Source organism: Cetorhinus maximus, chromosome 15 (assembly GCF_964194155.1).
Source record: "Cetorhinus maximus chromosome 15, sCetMax3.hap1.1, whole genome shotgun sequence".
Classification (NCBI taxonomy): Eukaryota; Metazoa; Chordata; class Chondrichthyes; order Lamniformes; family Cetorhinidae; genus Cetorhinus; species Cetorhinus maximus.
Genome location: NC_135893.1, coordinates 102,804,704 through 102,822,110, shown reverse-complemented (window position 1 = coordinate 102,822,110; position 17,407 = coordinate 102,804,704). Strand labels below are relative to the sequence as shown.

The window sequence follows — 17,407 nt, the reverse complement described above, 5'->3', positions numbered from 1 at the left end:
TGCGCAAAGCCAACAACGAATTTGGTACGCTACCATGCCTATGCAGCACTTAGCCAAATTGGCTCAGTTAGCTACTTTGCTCATTTAATAACAATTAAAATTGATGCATGGCGGCTTATAAAAATATCCAGTTTTTGGACAACTCCGGTTTTCAGATAACCGGATTTAAGAGATAGCACTGTGAGAAATGGAAGTTCCTTTAAAAAATATTTGTGGAGAATAATGTGTTATTCTGTGAAAAGGCTGTGGGTGTATGATTTAATTAAGCTGGGCAGAGGTTAATAAGAGACAGGTTCTCTTGGGGTTGGGGCGGGGGGGGCGGTTGAAACATGAAAAGGATAGTGTTAGGTTTGAGGTACAGGTAAAAACAGGTTGGATCTAACATTTGCATTTTAGTTAAGTTGAGAGTTGGTTTGAATATCAAGGTGGAGTCAAAGGTAACAAGAACCATGTTTGCATCTTGCAGGAGTTCCATAAATAAATAGAAGGGGGGGGATATTATATTTTATTGTCTCGAAAGCAAAAAAGCAAGATGGAAACGTGAAAGACCTTATATTTGGAAGGATTTGGGTTTCAAAGAGGTGTGAGAATGATGGAACCTGAGATGAAAGAAAAAATAGTACTTTAGAGTTACTGTGTAGAGCTTAGGGTAGCTTTTTGAGCTGTTGGCTATTGAGCTGGAGGTGTGAGATGTAGCAGTTGGAGCTATAGCCAGAGCTGTGGCTGAGAGAGGATACAGTTTGAATCAACCATCCAGTCAAGCCAGAAAAGCCTTGGGCTACAAAAAGCAGTTTTATTTTGAAGGTTGGATTTTCACAGCAGAGTGGAAGAGCGTTACAGGTCATGTGGTATGCCTTTATTGAAGCAACAGCAGTTTGCCTTGGGTAATATTACTGGATTTTTTTATTGTTAAACATCCAAAAGGGAGTTGCCTGGAAGGTGTTTACTCGTGGGTCTGATCAAGTAGTGTCTTTCTGGGGGAATGTTTTGTGAGACTAAGTTTAACTGTGTATCTGTAATCTTGCGTGCTTAAGTTTTCTTTTATTCTTGTTAATAAAACTTGTATGTTTAATTTTTAAAATCCCACAAGTGTTACTGGACTTCTTACTGCTGAGATCAGTAGGTGCCCTTCTCATTTTCAGATTCCAAAAGAAAGGCCCGTAAGCAAAGTTTCCCCCTGGGATTTGGTTCGCACGGCAATTAATATCGGCTGTGGTCATAACAGTACCTATATATATTGTTTAGGGAAAAGATTCAGTCGGGTTAAAAGTAAACCCATTAAATTAAATAACTTTGATTAATTGTAAGGAAAGTAGGTTATTGCATAAATGACACAACCAGGACTAAAATTCTGTTTACATATGTACCTGCCTTGTCAGAACAATAGTATTTATTTATTGAGAATTCAGGAGGATCTTCTATAGTTCTGTTGTAGGGCTCATTTGCAGGCCCGAACAGTTTTGATTTTCTGCATAAACAGGAAGGGGGAAGAATCAAGTCTTTGGATTGTATCACAACAAATTATACATCAAAATTACCTCAGTAACATTGTTATGTAACTCAGCTGCAGCTCAGTGGATTGCACATTTCCCTCTGAGTCAGAAGGTTGTGGATTTAAGCCCCACTCTAGTGACTTGAGCACAGAATCTAGGCTGACACTCAAGTGCAGCACTGATGGAATGGTGCGCTGCTGAAATACTGTCTTTTGGATAATTAAGACTTTGGACTGAAGCTGCATCTGCCCTCTCGGATGAATATAAAAGAGCCCATGGCACTATTTAAAGAAGAGCAGTGGAGTTCTCCCTTGAGTCCTGGCTAATATTTATCCCTCAAACAACAATGTTAAAACAGATAACCTGGTCATTGTCACTATCTTTCGTGTCATTGTCGTATTATGTGGCTGTCTCATTCCCCTACATTACAACTACACTTTAAAAAAGGGATGTCATTGGCTGTAAGGGCTTCGCAACATCCTGAGGCTGTGAAAGAAGCTATATAAATTCGAGTTCTTTTATCAGCAGCTTTTGGGCTTTGCCTTATGGTCATGCATCCTGTCTATAATGCTACAGCAAGTAAGGCATCGTCATTGTTGTGAACAGGCAAGTTGCATTTACAGTCATATCCATTCCCCATTGACTATTTGTTTACTGGAGAAAAGCAAAGCTATTTGTATAAACAATACACATGGACTTTACTCAGTGAATTCTAACTACTGGTTAAATTTTAGGCGATAGGATCTGTTGGATAATTGCCTCTTTTCAGTCATCAGCAACAGTAAAATGTGCCAATAGGTATCTTGGGGAATTCTTTAAAAGTTGTTTAAAAATTGGCCACTATCTCAATTTGATGGTAGTGCAGACAGAATGTGAGCACCTGAGTTTTTGACACTGTAATTTGGAATTTGTGAGGAGACACGGACGATAAGCCAAAAGGACATTTAAGAACTGAAGCTTAACAATGACAAAAGCATGAGAAAGAAACCAAGTGGGGTAGAGATGGCAGTGTTGCAGGGGATATAAATGTTCTTGGTGATGGATATCACCATGCAGGGTTTGAAGTTTGATTCTGAGTTGAATAAGATGCCAAGATTTTGCACAGTCTGGTTCAGCCAGAGTCACTGGCCCAAAAGGGTGATAGAGCCGGTGCCAGGTGAATGGAATTTCTAATTGGAGTCAAAATGGATGGCTTTGATGTTTCTGTAGAAAGGTTTGACTCATCCATGACTTAATTTTGGACTAGAAATCTGACAGCAGGGAGTGATTGTGGGGCCGAGGGAAATGGTAAACCAATAGAACTGAGTAACATTAACATTCGTACAGTGGCTGAGTCTCCAATGAGCAATACGTAGAGGATCGTCAAGTTTAGACTGGATCCTCATCCAGCAGTTACAGCTACAGTTATACCTCCCCCAGCGTGCGTTAAAAATGTCCCAAGTGATTGTTCATCTGCAGAGTTATTTTGCTGCTGCTGTGTCAGGACAATGTGAAACACCACATTATAAAACTAAACTGTCTTAAATCCTCTTAAGCTGTCTGCAGCAGTTAGCAATGAAATGCAATGGCTTTACCAATGAGTATTCAAAACTGTTAGAGATGATGCATATGAGTGGAATTATGTCAGATGAATTGGGTATCATTAAATAATCTGTTTATATTTAAGAGGAATAAATGCTAAAAACTAATGCTCTGTGTTCTGTTTATATAAAATACCTAAACAAAAGCAGAAAATGCTGCAAATACTCAGTAGGTCAGTCAGCATATGAGGAGAGAAAGGTAAATTAACATTTTGGGCGTTCGTTAGGACTGAAAAAGATTATAGGTGAATAACATTTTGAAATGAGTGGATCAAAGGCAATGAAGAGTAAAAATTAACTAAAGTAAAATGACCTGCACAGCCCATAAATGGAAAACTGATGATTGAAGTGATATTAGTATGAGTCAATAGAGCAAAGCATAATGAAAGAAATTCAAGGCATCTAGAAGATGCAGAGAATATGTCAATAGCTGAGGTGGTGGTTGTCACGTTCTTCCCTTAGATTTAAATGTACCAATCACACGACAAGGATTGGTGAAACAATATTGTGGGTTTTTTATTTGAAGATATGACTATATACAAATTGAGTTAACTGGGAGACTATGTAGTCTCTAATCTCGACTGTTTGCAGACTGAATACAAGTCGTGGGACGAATACATCACATCCTGTCGAGGTAGTAGTGATTGACAGCAGTTTAAGATACGTCTCCTCAAAGGTACAGATACATCATATTACAACAGTAGCCTTGGCTTGGGAATGGGAGTGGGCACATGGTTTGTAAAGCAGGTCTGAAATGCAACCAAGAAAAGCTGAAACTGAATCCAGCAGCCTACAAGAGGAACAAAGTAGGTTGAAAGCAAGAATGTAAACTGCCCCTGCACAGTGGTGTTTCAGTGGAATGCCTCTCTTCCCCCCCCAGCAGCACCCCCCACTTCCCCAGCCAAAATATAGACTCGCCCATCAGACATGACCAACATCCTTGCCACAAGGAAGATGGGAGCTGAGGTTAAGTTCTGAAATTATGAAAGTCAGTCTTCAGGCCAGACAGAGGATTCCAAAACGTTTAACAAAAAGACAAGGTGCTATTCCTTGGCCTTATGTTGAGATTCACTGAAACAATATCAAAAACCAAAAACAGAAGTCAAAGTGGAATTGGTAATTGAACTGGTAAGCAAGGGAATTCAAGGTCCCACTTGCTCTGAAGCAGAAACAGAAATTCTGCTCACTGACCTGAACATTTCCAGCATTTCCTGTTTTAGTTCCAAATTTCCGTAGTTTTCTGCTTTTTGTTTATATCAGATATTTCATTGGGCTTAAACACTCAATGCTTGTTGTTTCATTGTCCAGTCCTGAAGAAGTGCTGCACTGTCAGACATTAAATCCAGGCCTATCTGACAGGTAAGATGCACATTTAAAAAGTCCTCAGTTCACTATAGAAGCATGACCCTGAGCTTCCACTTGCCTGCATATCAATTCTCCACCCCACTTTCAGCTTTGACCGTATGTTCTTGGTCTCCTAGACTTTTACAGTGAAGCTCAACATAAACTCAAGAAACAGCAACTCACCTTTTCACTTGACATTTTACAGCTTTCTGGACTTAAAATTGAGTACAAAAATTTCAGATCATAATTTCTGTCCCCATTGTGTCAGACAGCAACTGTTAGCAATAATTCTGCTTTTCCCATTTACATTGCTACTAGACCAGTCTTTTGTTTCTTTACTCCTATTAAAACCTCCTTTTATTTGCGCCAAATTCCCTTTTGTCATTTAATCTCCTGCTGTCCACCCTATTACAGACCTCCCCCCCACCCCCCAACCCACTGACCATCCTTTTCCAGCCTCCGTACTCACTTAAAACCTGTTGCTTCTCTTTTTCAAGACTTGATGAAAGGTCATTGGTGTAAAACATTAGCTGTTTCTCTCTCCACAGTTGCTGCCTGGACCTGCTGAGTATTTCCAGCATTTCCTGTTTTTATTTCCAAAGTCTTTCTGCTTTGCACATTGAGTAACTCATCATCCATAATAGATAAGGGATCATTGAGCAAGGCTGTAACATTTTGTGCCATGTCAGTATAAGCACTGAACCTTGTAAACTGCAGTGAGTATGGATGTGCTATGATGATCATTGCTTGATAGAATTGCATTGTTTGTGCACAATGTATCATTTCAGTTGAGCCTAGGTGCGATTTCAGAATTTACTTAGTCTTTGCTGAATGTCCAGAGTCTTTGCTGAACGTCCAGTTATATACACAGACACTGAGCTAATTATTAGAACCAAACTGATGAAGGTAAATACATTGGCAAATAACTTAAAAAGAACACCAAATGTTGCAGGGGTTTGGCAACATTTTTATCCCAAAAATATGGACCTTGTACAGTGGGGAACTGAGAAGCAGAAGCACAGAGTAGGAATCAGGGAATGTTCCAGGAATAAAAATGAACACATATCCCACAGGAACAAACTCTGCACACAAATATTTTTAAAAGGATAACTTTCTAACATGTAACACTATATATCACACTGCTGTGAGCCCCTAGTGTGTCTCAACTGCTCTCTTACCCACTCCAGTGTTTCACCAGCTGCTGCAGCCTGTAAGGTGCAGTGCTGCTGTGGCTCAGTCAAAGGCTTGTCAAATGCTTGTGGCTGTTGAGCTGTAGGAGCGTGGGCCTGACTGAGCCTGGCTGTAGACTGCAGCAACTTGGCAGCTGGTCAGGGCAGCCTGGCCCAACTGGCTTTCAGACACCAGTGTTGGCATTGCCTGTAGCCAGCTTCTGGTTGTGTTGTCCTCCTGAGGATGGCAACATATTCCCTTTCCTGTCCCTGCCATCAAGCTGTGGCTCAGCAATCGCACTAATCTGTGAAAGAATAAAATATGATCCAGTTGAAGGCCCCATCATTTGCCCTCCTAGCTTGTCCAAAGTGGAGGATATGGTTAAGCCCACAGACTGCATGGCTTCATGAGCATCATTGACACAGATTCCTGTAGGGAAACCCCAGTGCTTCCGTAGTTGCCTGCAAAATGTCAGTGCCAACTGCTCCATGTTTTCTGCCATGTTTTGAAACTCCTTGGCAGGCCAAGGATATGTTGAGAAATTGCAGGTGTCGAGCAGCCATCATTTATTTAAAGCCTGGGTCCCTGAAGTCTGCATCTCTCTTCAGCAGAACTAGGAAGAGAATTGCCACCCAGAGCTGTCTCCTGGGCTGTCCTTTCCAACTGCAATTGCTTCTGCTCACGTGTAAGTCATCCAATGCTGACCACCCCCCTAACTTACAGAGGGTGCAATTTCTAGGCGGATGATTGGAAAGATGAGAGCAAACAATGGTACATCTTTGGGATGGCCCACCCCCTCAGTCTATGCTTGTACAAGATCTGAGACAGGTTATGAAACTAGAAAAAAGGAAAAGTAACAAGGGTTAGCATGTAGTGGCAAGGGGTAACAGATAAATGGTAGCACAATGCTTCATTATGTTGTCAAGCTGTGTGTGAATGAGAATTAAGAAGAAAAGGAAATGGAAAGGAAGATTTCCAAGCGCCCTGTTTTACATGGACACCTCCAATGCTGTGTGCCATGTCTCTGACAATGATGTTAGTGGCCAACTCCCCCATTGGTGTCAGGTACTCTTCCTCCTGCTTATGCAAGAAGGCGCCGCAGACCTTTAAAAATGGCAGGTAGGACCCTTATGCAGAAGTCACACACCATTTCCAACAGATCTAAGTTTTGCCAGCAGGTGGAGGGGGCAGGCGTGATTCACACATGGGGGAAACCCAAACTTAGCAGGGCCATTTGAACTTAGTGCTAAGTTCAAACAGGCCCCATTTTGGCTGTTCCAAGGGCCTCAACCCACAGTGTAGGAGTCAGGAATTGTTGGAGTTAATGTAATCATTCTTGAAAAATGGATCAGGCCTATTTAAGTGTTATGACCAGAAGTTTTTTTTTTCAATCCCCCATTTTTTAAACATGACAAAAAAAGGCAGAAGCTATCAGTGGGAGTTTTAAAAAAAGAAGCACCATCTGCTGGATTGCTTTGATTGACAGGCCATCTGGTGTGAGTTAGAAAATAAATTACCATCTATTTGTGCAGTTTCGATAGAGTTCTTTACTGACATTTCCCAAGGACTATTAATATTATCACATGATGAATGCTGAGCTGAGTTTCAAAATCTATTGTTATCTCAGAAGGGAGTTCTGAGTTCACAGTTTGATTAACAGCAGTTTAAATATTCTATTAAAGGACTAGCTGTTTTTGTTGGCTCTGAATGGAGATTTGTTTGTTTTTATAAGAGATTAACCACATGAGATTTAAAAGTTTTGAATGGGTTTCATGAATGGGAGTTTTTTTCACCATCAAGTGTGTATGAGTGGGAGCTGTATTAGATTGTTAGAAGATTTTTTTTTTTCATCTCCACGTGGCTTCTGAGGTCTGACCATGGTGGATACTGGGTGAGTGGCCAAAGAGGTGGAATGGGAGTATTAGGGAGCATTCAGGGTGGGTATAGGGCATGAGTTGGCATGGGGGGGGGTGTGGGGGGTGGGGTGTGGTGGAGGAGAGGTGGTGTGAGAGGTGAGGGCTGGAGTGCCTAACAGCTTATAAAACAATGGGGATGACGTTCCAGAAAAAACAAGGCCGGTCTTCTAACCAGTCTGCCTCGTCATTCGCACGTGGCCAACTAGGATCTGCTTCCAGGGTCAGCCAGCTTGACTCTACCCTGCCTCCACCTCCCCAGAGCAGGGATTTGGTTTAATGGGGCCCTTTAAATCATGGTGGGTCTGCCATGCGGTACCCACCTCGGTAGTGAAAATCTAATTTAACGTCTCAGAATGAGGGAGCGGCCATTTTGGACTGAGACGAGGAGAAACTCCTTCACTGAAAGAAGCACAGATGTAGCATAGTTTTGTTTCCCTCCACTTTTAACAAGAAGTATTTGCTGTTCTCTCCTAGATGTGCCAAATCCAGACAATGGTTGTTCAAATATCACCTTGCATGATATTCAACCACCCATCATTACAACAGCGCCCTGCACCACCAGAACTTGAATTATCTTTCGTGTGCAATGCTTAAGTGCATTTAATTACCTTTTAACGTTTAAAATTTGTGCATTTTCCTCTCATGCCAGTGTCATAAATTATTGCAGTTTTAATTCTGGAAGGAACAGATTGAAATTCTGTACGACTTTAGCAATCTCTGCACTTTCTCCGTAAACCAAAAAAAATACACAATTTTACTGTTTTTTTTAATCTCGTTATAAAAATGTTGCAGTCCTCCATAAAGCTGATCATTAGCTTTATTTAATTTAGCTAAATTAATTTAAATTGATTTAAAACAATTCTGATAGATATCAGCATCCTGCAACGTATTTTTTAAGATGCATCTTCTTGTTTGTGACCCCGCTGGTCTGTCTGTTTCACTGTGCATTTAAATGCCTCACACGTGCTGTTCTAAGCTTCCTGCCAGGTGGTACACCAAAGTAGCCCAGGAATTATTGTTCCCACCTTGCAAACAGAAACTCAACAGAGTGCGTAATGAAATCTATCCCCCAGCACTCCAGTTCTTGGTGCTCCTTCCCACTGTGTCACTGCATCACCTGGCTTGTCTTTATTCTAGTGTGTGCCCTGTTGCTTGTGTTTTCATCAAAAATTCTTTTCATATCCTTTTAATAGGTGAAGCATGAATTTGTTAATTAGTGATCTGGTTGCCCAGGGAGTTTTGGCTCATAGATTATAGATAGGTCAGGGAGCAGGATACAGGAACAGAGTGTTACAGCAAACAAGCAAGATTTGCTGTGTGATATTTGATATTGTTTCTTGAAACATGTTTACAGTACAGTTGTCAAGAAAATATATCCAAATTAAGAGCTGAACCAGTCTTCAAAGAATTCTGCACACCAAAGGCAAAATATGTAGATATCTTTATAAATATGCTGAAGGAGTAAAACAGCAAAGCTAGTTAATATTTTATATTGCCATTAGCAACTAACGGGAGGAGAAGTCTCCTTTAACTTCACCATACTCAGCTATGGCAGAGCCCAACACTTGGATTTAAGAAACAAAGCTCAAATGTTCATAAACATCTTCAACCAAAAGTGCCAAATGAAAAATCCCATTCGGCCTCTCCCAAATCCCCACTCATGGATGCAGGTGTCCAGCCCATATTTCATTCAATGTGATATTAAGAAGTGGCGGTAGGCATTGGATACAGTGAAGGCTATTAGCCATATCAACATCTGTTATAGTACTTCGAACTTATGCACCAGAACTCTCCATTCCACTCACTGACCCATTCCTGTACAAGTATGAAACTTGCATCTACCTGATAAGTTAAAAATTTTCCCAGGTATGGCTTAGCAATTAAAAAGAGGACAAATCTAACCTGAAATTACTGTCCCAGCATTCTCCTCCCAGTCTGGGAGAGCGTTCCTGCAATCAACATCACGGTGAAGCAGTCTGCGAAGAGTGTCCTGCAGTCAGCATTGCGGTGAAGCAGTCTGGGAAGGGTGTCCTGCAGTCAGCATTGCGGTGAAGCAGTCTGGGAAGGGTGTCCTGCAGTCAGCATTGCGGTGAAGCAGTCTGGGAAGCGTGTCCTGCAGTCAGCATCGCGGTGAAGCAGTCTGGGAAGTGTGTCCTGCAGTCAGCATCGAGTTGAAGCAGTTTGGGAAGAGCATCCTACAGTCAGCATCGCGGTGAAGCAGTCTGGGAAGAGTGTCCTGCAGTCAGTTCTTGTTGAAAATAACAAGAGTGACATCACAAGAGAGCGGCGGAGAGATCAGAACCACCGCGAGTGCAGGGAAGCTTCAAAAAGCGACGTCAGCACAAAGGTGAGAGCTGATTGGTGAGTAGTGGGTAAGTGTTTTTCTCCAGTTTATTTCTCTAGTTTTTCTCCAGTTTAAAATAGATTAACCTAACGAAAGGTAAGGGTTCTAGTTTTTATTTAAAGCGCATAAATAATTTAACTTTTACTGTAACTTAAAGTAAGGGATTTTTTTTCAACTAGAGGCATGGCAGTGCAGCTCAGTCCCGTGTTATGTACCACCTGCAACATGTGGGAAGTCATGTAGATGCTCTATGCGCTCTGACCAACCACATGTGCAGGAAGTGCCACCAGCTGCAGCTACTTGAGCTCCGTGTTTCATAGCTTGAGCGGCAGCTGGAGGCACTGAGGTGCATCTGCGAGGCTGAGAGTTTCGTGGATAGCACGTTTTTAGATGTGGTCACCCCACAGCTTACGGAAGTGCAGACAGAGAGGGAATGGGTGACCATCATTCAGAAGAAAGGTGTCAGGCAGGTAGTCAGGAAATCCCCAGGGTGCATCTCGCATGAGAACTGTTTTTCTGTGTTGGAAAACGGTGAGAGTGACGGTTCCTCTGGGGAGTGCAGCCACGCTCATGGCACTGTGAGTGGCTCAGCTGCACAGGGTGGGAGGAAAAAGAGAGGAAGAGCAATAGTGGTAGGAGACTCGATAGTAAGGGGAACAGACAGGCGTTTCTGTGGCCGTAGACGTGACTCCAGAATGTTTTGTTGCCTTCCTGGTGCCAGGGTTAGGGATGTCACTGAATGGCTGCAGGGCATTCTGAAGGGAGAGGGCAAACAGACAGAGATCGTGGTACATATTGGTACCAATGACAAAGGTAGAAAGAGGGATGAGGCCCTGCAAGCAGAATTTTGGGAACTAGGAAACAGATTAAAAAACAGGACCTCAAAGGTAGTAATCTCTGGATTACTTCTGGTGCCACGCGCTAGTGAGTATAGAAATAGGAGGTTAGTCCAGATGAATGCGTGGCTAGAGAGATGGTGCAGGAGGGAGGGCTTTAGATTTCAGGGACATTGGGACCGTTTCTGGGGGCAGTGGGACCTGTACAAGGCGGACGGGTTGCACCTAAACCGGAATGGGACCAACATCCTTGCGGGGAGGCTTGCTAATGCTATTGGGGAGGGTTTAAAACAATTTGGCAGCGGGATGGGATCCTGAGAGGAGGTTCAGCAGGGGGAGATGCACAGCCAAAATTAAAAGAGAAAGCAAGTGAGTCTGGAAGGCATAGAAATTAAAGGCCAGATAAGGCACAAGGGAGTTTGACAAAGTTGGATGGTATTTATTTTAATACAAGGAGCCTGACAAATAAGGCAGATGAGTTGGGGGCACAAATTAACACATGGAAATATGATGTCATTGCTGTCACAGAGACATGATTGAGAGAGGGGCAGGATTGGCAGCTCAATATTCCAGGATATAAGGTCTTCAGGCGAGACAGGGAATGAGGTAAAAGAGGAGGGGGTATCGCAATATTGATCAAGGAATCAATTACAGCAGTAAGGAGGGATGACATCTTAGAAGGCTCCTCAAATGAAGCCATATGGGTAGAACTGAAAAACAAAAAAGGAGCAATCACATTGCAGGGAGTGTACTATGGGCCCCCAAACAGCCAGAGAGAAATAGAAGAGCAGATATGTAGGCAAATTTCAGAGAAGTGTAAAAATAATAGGGTAGTAATAGTGGGGGATTTCAATTTCCCCAACATTAATTGGGTTAGTCATAGTGTGATAGGTTTAGACGGAGCGAAATTCTTAAAATGCATCCAGGAGAGCTTTTTAAGCCAGTACGTAGAAGGTCCTACAAGAGAGGGGGCGGTCTTGGACTTAATTTTAGGGAATGAAGCCGGGCAAGTAGTAGAGGTATCAGTGGGGGAGCATTTTGCAGATAGTGATCATAACTCTGTTAGATTCAAGGTTGTTATGGAAAAAGACAAGGATGGGCAGAAATCAGAGTTCTAAATTGGGGGAAGGCCGATTTTAATAACATCAGATATGATTTGGCCAGAGTGAACTGGGAGCAGCTACTTTTAGGTAAATTTTCAATACCTCTCTGGACACAGGAGAGGTGCCAGAGGACAGCCAGTGTGGTACCGTTATTCAATAAGGGAGGAAGGGATAAACCAGGGAACTACAGGCCAGTCAGTCTAACCTCAGTGGTGGGGAAACTATTAGATACAATTCTGAGGGACAGAATTAATCTACACTTGGAGAGGCAGGGATTATTCAAGGACAGTCAGCATGGTTTTGTTAATGGGAGGTCATGTCTGACCTATTTGATTGAATTTTTCGAAGAGGTGACCAGGTGTGTGAATGAGGGCAATGCATTTGATGTAGTCTACTTGGACTTCAGCAAGACTTTTGATGAGGTCCCGCATGGGAGACTGATAACGAAGTTAAGAGTCCATGGGGTCCAAGGCAATTTGGGAAATTGGATCCAAAATTGGCTGAGTGGCAGGAAGCAGGGGGTGATGGTCGATGGGTGTTTTTGTGACTGGATGCCTGTGTCCAGTAGGGTTCCACAGGGATCGGTGTTGGGACCCTTGCTGTTTGTGGTATATATAAACGATTTAGACTTGAATGTAGGAGGGTTGATCAGTAAGTTCATGGATGAGACGAAAATTGGTGGGGTGGTAAATAGTGAGGTGGATAGCCTTAGATTACAGGAGGATATAGACGGGCTGGTGAGATGGGCTGATCAGTGGCAAATGGAATTTAACCCGGTTAAGTGTGAGGTGATGCACTTGGGCAGGACAAACAAGGCACGGGAATACATGATGAATGGTAGGACCCTGGGAAGTACCGAGGATCATAGGGACCTTGGTGTGCATGTCCACCGGTCCCTTAAGGTAGCGGGACATGTAGATAAGGTGGTTAAGAAGGCATATGGGATACTTGCCTTTATTAGCCGAGGCATAGACTGTAAGAGTAGGGAGGTTATGCTGGATTGAGGTGTATAAAACGCTGGTTAGGCCACAGCTAGAGTATTGTGTGCAGTTCTGGAATCCGCATTATAGGAAGGATGTGATTGCATTAGAGAGAGAGTGCAGAGGAGATTTACCAGGATGTTGCCTGGGCTGGAGAGTTTTAGTTATGAGGAGAGATTGGATAGACTGGGATTATTTTCCCCGGAGCAGAGGAGATTGAGGGGGGACATGATTGAGGTGTATAAAATTATGAGGGGCATAGATAGGGTAGACAGGAAAGAACATTTCCCCTTGGTGGAGGGACCAATTACCAGGGGGCATAGGTTTAAGGTAAGAGGTAGGAGGTTTAGAGGGGATGTGAGGAAGAATTTTTTCACCCAGAGGGTGGTGGGAATCTGGAACTCATTGCCTGAAAGGGTGGTAGAGGCAGAAATCCTCATAACATTTAAGAAGTATTTGGATGTGCACTTGTGATGCCCTGGTGTACAAGGCTATGGGTCTAGAGCTGGAAAATGAGATTAGAATAGTTAGGTACTTGTTTGACCGGCGTAGACTCAATGGGCCGAAGGGCCTTTTCCTGTGCTGTAGACCTCTACGACCCTATAACTATAAGCAAAGCGATGGAAGGAGTCATCCACAGCGTTACCAAGCAAAGCTTACTCACTAATAAACTTTAGGTATCAGCTGTGACTCAGTTGGTAGCCCACTTGTCTCTGAGTCAGAAGGTTTTGAGTTCAAGTCCCACTCCAGGACTTGTACACAAAAATCAAGATGGACACTCTAGTGCAGTACTGAGGGAGTACTGCACTGTCAGGTATGCCATCTTTTGGATGAGACATACTGAGGCCCTACCTCCCCTATATAAAAGCAAAATACTGCAGACACTGGAAATATGAAATAAAACCAGAAAATGCTGGAAAATCTCAGCAGGTTTGACAGCATCTGTGAGAGAGAAACAGAGTTAGTGTTTTGAGTCTGGACAACTCTTCTTCAGAACGGCCCTGCCTCCCCTATCTGGTGGATGTAAAAGAACCCATGGCAGTGTTTCAAAGAAGAGCAGGGGAGTACCCCTAGTGGAAAATTATGAAGAAACTGAAAAGAAAGGAGAGCCCAGGAGAGACTATTAAAGTCCCCAGAACACAAAATAGGACAGAGTGTTTGGAAAGGGCTAGGAATCTAACTTCAAGCACATCAGATAAAAGGATGACAATGAGAAAGGGGACGGGAAATACAGGACTGAAGGTGTTGTATCTGAATGCACGCAGTATACGAAATAAGGTAAATGAGCTTGTGGCGCAGATTGAAATTGGCAGGTATGATGTTGCAGGCATCACAGAGACATGGCTGCAAGGGGATCAGGACTGGGAGCTAAATATCCAAGGATATACATCCTATCGAAAAGATAGGCAGGTTGGCAGAGGGGGTGGGGTTGCTTTGTTAGTAAGAAATTAAATTAAATCGATAGCAAGAAATGACGTAGGGTCAGGTGATGTAGAATCTGTGTGGGTAGAGTTGGGGAACCGCAAAGGTAAAAAAACCATAATGGGGAGTTATGTACAGGCCTCCGAAGTCAGGATGTGGGGCACAAGATACACCAGGAGATAGAAAAGGCGTGTAAGAAAGGCAAGGTTACAGTGATCATGGGGGATTTCAATATGCAGGTAGACTGGGAAAATCAGGTTGGTAGTGGATCCCAAGAAAAGGAATTTGTGGAATGTCTACGAGATGGCTTTTTGGAGCAGCTTGTGGTGGAGCCCACTAGGGAACAGGCAGTTCCAGATTTAGTGATGTGTAGTGAGGCAGATTTGATAAGGGAGCTTAAGGTGAAGGAACCCTTAGGAGGAAGTGACCATAATATGATAGAATTTACCCTGCAATTTGAGAGGAAAAAGCTGGAATCAGATGTAATGGTTTACAGTTGAATAACGGCAACTACAGAGGCATGAGGGAGGAGCTGGCTAGAATTGACTGGGAGATGAGCCTAGCAGGAAAGACAGTGGAACAGCAATGGCAGGAGTTTCTGGGAGTAATTTGGGAGACACAGCAAAAATTCATCCCTAGGAAGAAGAAGCATACTAAAGGGAGGACGAGGCAACCATGGCTGACAAGGGAAGTCAGGGACAGCATAAAAGCTAAAGAGAAAGCATACAATATGGCAAAGAGCAGTGGGAAACCAGGGGATTGGGAAGCCTACAAAGACCAACAGAGGACAACTAAAAAAGAAATAAGGAGGGAGAAGATTAAATATGAGGGTAAACTAGCCAGTAATATAAAAGAAGATTGCAAGAGTTTTTTTAGATATATAAAGGGTAAGAGAGAGGCAAAAGTGGACATAGGGCCGCTGGAAAATGACGCTGGAGCAGTAGTAGTGGGGAACAAAGAAATGGCGGAGGAACTGAATAGGTACTTTGCGTCAGTCTTCACGGTGGAAGACACGAGTAACATCCCCAAAGTTCAAGAGAGTCAGGAGGCAGAGGTGAGTATGGTGGCCATTATCAAGGAGAAGGTGCTAGGAAAACTGAAAGGTCTGAAGGTGGATAAATCACTTGGATCAGATGGATTACATCCCAGAGTTCTGAAGGAGATAGCTGAAGAGATAGTGAAGGCGTTAGTGGTGATCTTTCAGGAATCACTGGAGTCAGGGAGGGTCCCAGAGGACTGGAAAATCGCTAATGTAACCCCCCTGTTTAAGAAGGGAGTGAGGCAAAAGATGGGAAATTACAGGCCGATTAGCCTGACCTTGGTCGTTGGTAAGATTTTAGAGTCCATTATTAAGGATGAGATTTCAGAATACTTGGAAGTGCATGGTAAAATAGGGCAAATCAGCATGGTTTCATCAAGGGGAGGTCATGCCTGACAAATCTGTTAGAATTCTTTGAGGAGGTAACGAGTAGGTTAGACAAAGGAGAGCCAATGGATGTTATCTACTTGGACTTCCAGAAGGCCTTTGACAAGGTGCCGCACAGGAGGCTGCTCAGTAAGATAAGAGCCCATGGTGTTAGAGACAAGGTACTAGCATGGATAGAAGATTGGCTGTCTGGCAGGAGGCAGAAAGTGAGGATAAGGGGGTCGTTCTCAGGATGGCGGCCGGTGACTAGTAGAGTTCCGCATGGGTCAGTGTTGGGACCACAACTTTTCACTTTATACATTAATGATCTAGATGAAGGAACTGAGGGCATCCTGGCTAAGTTTGCAGATGATACAAAGATAGATGGAGGGACAGGTAGTATTGAGGAGGCAGGGAGGCTGCAGAAGGATTTGGACAGGTTAGGAGAATGGGCAAAGAAATGGCAGATGAACGTGGGCAAGTGTGAGGTCATGCACTTTGGTAGGAAGAATAGAGGCATAGACTATTTTCTAAATGGGGAGAGAATTCAGAAATCTGGAGTGCAAAGGGACTTGGGAGTCCTAGTCCCGGATTCTCTTAAGGTTAACTTGCAGGTTGAGTCGGTACTTAGGAAGGCAAATGCAATGGCATTTATTTCGAGAGGACTAGAATATAAAAGCAGGGATATGCTGCTGAGGCTTTATAAGGCTTTGGTCAGACCACATTTAGAATATTGTGAGCAATTTTGGGCCCCGTATCTCAGGAATGATGTTCTGGCCCTGGAGAGGGTCCAGAGGAGGTTCACAAGAACAATCCCAGGAATGAAAGGCTTAACATATGAGGAACGTTTGAGGACTCTGGGTCTATACTTGGTGGAGTTTAGAAGGATGAGGGGGGATCTGATTGAAACTTACAGAATGCTGAAAGGCCTGGATAGAGTGGACGTGGGGAAGATGTTTCCATTAGTAGGAGGGACTAGGACCCGAGGGCACAGCCTCAGAGTAAAGGAAAGACCTTTTAGAACAGAGATGAGGAGAAACTTCTTTAGCCAGAGAGTGGTGAATCTATTGAATTCATTGCCACAGAAGGCTGTGGAGGCCAGGTCATTGAGTGTATTTAAGACCGAGATAGATAGGCTCTTGATTGGTAAAGGGATCAAAGGTTACGGGGAGAAAGCGGGAGAATGGGGTTGAGAAACTTATCAGCCATGATTGAATGGCGGAGCAGATGTGATGGGTCGAAGGGCCTAATTTCTGCTCCTATGTCTTATGGCCTGTTGGTCAATATTTATCCCTGAGTCAACATCACAAAAACAGGTCATTATCATTCTCCCATTTGTGGGAGCTTGCTGTGGGCAAATTGGCTGCTGCGTTTCCTACATTCCAACAGTGACTACACTTCAAAAAGCTCTTTGTTCACTGTAAAGCACTTTGAGACATCCAGTAGTTGGAAAATGTTCTTTATAAATGCTAGTCTTTCTTTTTATCTCCTCACTGCCCCTCAGTTTGGCCAGAATCTTTTATCTCCAAACATCCACTCAGCCCCTGTGTCAGCCATCACTGTTCACAAGTTGGGTCTCTTATGATTTACACCCTCACCTGTGCTCCCACTTAACCCTGTCCTTGCCCAGATCCAACCACAAATTAATTAATTTCAAGGCCTTTGACCTGATCTTCAATTACCCCATCACCTTCCTTGCGCCAGTTGCACCCTCTAGCCAAATGTCCCTGCAGGTACCATTTCACCTCAGATTCCTGACTCCCTTTCTCTCATGTCTATCATTGTAGTACTCCTTTGGTCACCATGCCACTGCC

At 43.3% G+C, this 17,407-nt stretch overlaps 1 protein-coding gene across 1 annotated transcript in view; it reads left to right on the top strand.

Moving 5' to 3' along the window:
• Nucleotides 1–17,407, top strand: part of snx29 (sorting nexin 29) — a 504,385-nt gene that overhangs the window by 459,415 nt on the left and 27,563 nt on the right. The window lies entirely within an intron of this gene.